The sequence below is a fragment of the Lactuca virosa genome, chromosome 3 (genome assembly GCF_052849685.1).
Source record: "Lactuca virosa cultivar CGN04683 chromosome 3, Lactuca_virosa_CGN04683_v6, whole genome shotgun sequence".
NCBI classification, from domain to species: Eukaryota; Viridiplantae; Streptophyta; class Magnoliopsida; order Asterales; family Asteraceae; genus Lactuca; species Lactuca virosa.
In genome coordinates this window covers 242966516-242971143 of record NC_136428.1, presented here as the reverse complement: position 1 = coordinate 242971143, position 4628 = coordinate 242966516, and positions in this window count along the sequence as shown.

Below are 4628 nucleotides of genomic sequence, written 5' to 3'. Positions count from 1 at the left end.
AGCTAAAGCAGATGAAGGGATTTTCTTGGGATATTCACATAATTCAGTCGCATATCGTGTGTTGAACAAAAGAACACTAAAAATTGAAGAAACTTTTAATCTTACATTTGATGATTACTACATAAAACAAACTACATTGCAGTTTGAAAATCATCCTAGTCTGAAAAACATAGAAGATGAATCTGAATCCTCACAAACCTTAGATATTGATTATGATTTAATTTTTGGAATTTCAGATCATGCTATTGATGCTGAAATAAATGCAAATGATAATTATTTCTCTGAACTAACGAAGCATACTGACGATTCAACATCAACTTCTCCAGAGAAAGGCGAAAGTATGCAAAACAATCCAGTGGAGGGGGAGCAATTGGATTCGAATACTCTAGTTGAGGAAGAACATTATTTCGAGGGGGAGAATGGGAGAGTGAATGCTAATGTTGAGGAGGAGCATGATGTTGAGAGGGAGCATAATGTTGAGGGGGAGCATTTAGAAAACATTGAGAATAATAATGATTTTGATGATGTTTGTTCGATTGCAGGTTCAGAGAATGATGATATATACGAAGATGCACCTTTGGAATTTGATCCAGCATATCCACCAATGGAAAAATGGACAAGAGATCATCCGAAGAATCAAGTGATTGGGAATCCACAAGAGGGTGTTTTAACAAGAGCTCAAGTTCGTGCAAAGAATGAGGTATTGAATACTCATCAAGAATTTTGCATGTTCAATGTTTTCATCTCTAAAATTGAACCAAAAACAGTTAAGGTTGCAATGGAACGCTCAGATTGGGTTGTTGCAATGCAATCTGAATTGTCTGAATTTGAACGAAACAAGGTTTGGAGATTAATTCCTAAACCTGAAAATGTTTCGATTGTCGGGTTAAAATGGATTTTTAAAAATAAAACTGACAAAGATGGAAATATCGTTCGAAACAAAACCAGACTTGTTGCTAAAGGATATTCACAACAAGAAGGAATCGACTATGAAGAAACTTTTGCCCCTGTCGCAAGACTCGAGGCGGTTCGTATATTTCTAGCTTATGCAGCTCACAAAGACTTTGATGTTTATCAAATGGACGTAAAGTGTGCATTTTTAAATGGAGAGATTGAAGAAACAGTTTACGTGGAACAACCCCCAGGTTTTATTAATGAGGAATTTCCAAATCATGTTTATATTTTAGATAAGGCAGTTTATGGTTTGAAACAAGCACCACGAGCATGGTATGCAACTCTTACTTCATTTTTGAAACAATCTAAATTTAAACAAGGATCTATTGATCCCACATTATTTCGAAAGAAAGTTGGGAATCATCTAATGCTTGTTCAAATTTATGTTGATGATATTATTTTTGGCTCAACTGACCCTGCTTTATCTAGAGAATTCGAAGATTTGATGAAAAGTAAGTTCGAAATGAGCATGATGGGAAAATTCAATAATTTTGTTGGTTTGAATATTCGTCAAAGCAGAGAAGGAATTTTTATTAATCAAGAAAAATATACGAAGAATCTGCTAGAAAAGTTTGGATTGACGAATAGCACAAAGTTACGAGTTCCAATGGCAACTGGCATAAAGTTGACACCTTCGTTAGATAAACCTGCAGTTGACATAACTCTTTATAGGAGCATGATTGGTTCATTACTTTATCTTACAACAAGTAGACCTGATATCATGTTTTCTGTGTGTAACTGTGCAAGGTATCAGTCTAATCCACGAGAACCACATCTCACTGTTGTGAAGAATATATTTCGTTATCTTAAAGGAACAATTTCATTAGGATTGTGGTATCCTTCAAAAACTTGGTTCTTTGTAGAAGCATATTCGGATGCAGACTTGGGTGGGTGTAATCTTGATCGAAAAAGCACAAGTGGTGGATGTCAATTTCTTGATGGCAAATTGGTGAGCTAGCAATCGAAAAAGCAAACATGTGTATCCATTTCTACAGCTGAAGCAGAATATGTGGCTGTTGCTGCTTGCAGTTCACAAATTATATGGATTCAAAGTCAATTGCGTGATTATGCAATCAATATGAAAAAGATTCCATTATATTGTGATTCTCAAAGTGCAATAAGAATTTGTCATAATCCTGTGCAGCATTCGAAGACTAAACATATAGCACTTCGTTATCATTTCATCAAGGATCACGTGGAGGATGAGAATATTGAAGTACATTTCGTGAAAACAACTGATCAGTTAGCTGATATTTTCATGAAACCTTTAGATGAAAAATCTCTTGTGAAAATTATAGAAGGACTTGGAATGATCGATGGAAGTTCTGTTCCATGTGAAAAAGGCGAATGATGAATGACCAGGAATGATTCAGAGGCGCTGAATGAAAGACAAGGCAATATCCGTCAGCATTCAGAGGTTACTGTTCATAGTCAACGCTTCGACCCCTTCGAATTCGTAAATTTGTCACTTATTTTAAGGGTTGATTCAGAGGTTACTGTTCACAGTCAACGCTTCGACCCCTTCGAATTCGTACATTTGTCACTTATAAGGGGATGATAAAATTTCGTATTTTTGCAACAATTACAGTTTATTTTTAATTTTCGAAAAATCAAAAATCCAAAAAGATTTTCTTTTGTTTTGTCATTCAATTTTCGAAAAATCAAAAATCCAAAAAGATTTTCTTTTGTTTTGTCATTCAAATTTCGAAAAATTAAAAATCCAAAAAGATTTTTGTTTGTTCTGTCTCTACTTTCGAAAAATTCAAAACAACAAAAATATTTTGAATCTTATTTCTTTTTAGTATTTTGTTGCAGAACATCATGAAGATATAAAGTGGATTATGCTTGCAGTTCTAGGGTCAGGTACATTTTTTTTTGTATGAATCAATACATTTTTCATCACTTGAACTAGCTAAGTTGTCCCTAGAAGCATGCTGATGCATGTTGTCCAAAAGCCTCCAATGACTCAATGTGTGTGTACGAAAGCCTTAATGAAATTATTCATACGAAAATTTCTTCCCAATCAGGCTTATATTCACATTAGTCTATGAGCTACCTGACTCTTCTCAAAATGAGTTAAGAGTTTACTGTTTGGTCCAAAAATAACAGAGGTACTTTTCGTGTCTTACATCAATCTTTTTCACCTATAAAGTTCTTACACGATCACACACGAAGACATATGCCCGAGAGGTCTCTGATCAAACCCATCGAGACTTAGATATATCAAAAATCTGTGTTTATGATCTGACATCATGAGACCGTGATGAAAGTGAAACCCAATTTTTAATATACTTTTAAGGAATTGACGGGGAACAATGTTCCAGATTTTCATGAAACATTTGTTTCAGTACCAAAATTCGAAACTCCAAATCATATTCATTTCAAATGAGTGGTCTTGATCAAACATTCGAAAACCATGATGTTTGTTACCCAACAAGATCCAGCATAAATTTTTTTCTTGAATATGATTTCCGTGTGAGTTTCATTCGAAAGTCTATGTCACTTAAAATTTTCAAAACTCACTTGTCACTGACTACATTGGTTAAACAAGTAATTTCTGTTACAATTTCTCACCTTATGTTTAGGATGATATGTAACGAAATTTTTTTTCTACCCACGAAGCATTATAAAAGAAGCCCTTTGATACTTATCAACAAGTACTCGATTATACTTCACGGGAACCTACACAAGTTGTTGATCATTTTTCTTAATGATTAACAAAGCAATCTTTGCCCGGGATTTCATCTGCTTTTGTGTCAAATTGAAATTTTGACATCACAATATCCCAAATTTTTCTTATCTTTGTTTCTTTTCTACATTCTTTGGAACACTGCACTCACGAAATCCTTGAGGTTTTGAGTAATACCAACTCAGGCTGATGATTTCAAACATCTAGCATATGACTTCGCTTTTCATCCCAGAAATGAAAGAGCCTTGCTTCCATACGAAGGGTTCTGACGGTTACAATCATCATGGGGATAACAATAAAGGCTGTCTATAAATAACGTATGGTATTCTGTCCGATTTTCAAGGAGATGTTACAGCTACTTTTTGACGCATGGCTACTTTTACGCAGTAATGGTCCGATTTTCAAGGTGCCACGTCGGATATCATTAAATACCTATCCTGCTTCAAATTTAAACTTCAGGGTTACATATAAAAGGGGATTCAAGGGGTTCATTATCAGTTTACGCGATCAAAAAGAACAATTCCCAAATTCTCTGATCTTCAAAATCTTCAAACCCTAACAATGGCGACTTCTATTCAGGTTGATTCTCATACCACTGAAGATGCCTCTTCATTACCAATAATGAAGATTCAAGCAACAGACTATCACTTGGAGGGTGATGTTTCTCAATATCCGGAAGAATTGAAGATGCTAATCGTTGCCTTGAAGAACTCTGTTTTGTCTAAGGCGATGTTCAGTTCATTCTCTGTTCCAATGTCCTGGCTTTCTCAAGCAGGATCAACTGCTACTTACAACAAAGCTTCTGATACGATTACTTTTCATCTTGTGAACGACAAAAAGGTCAAGCTATCCAAGAAACTATTTTGTCAAATTCTTGAAATTCTGAATTCACCTCCATATGTTGCTTTCACATTTCCTCAAATTGTCCATATGTTTAATGAGATGGGATATCGGCCTCCACTATCAAAAATCAGTGATTTTAAGA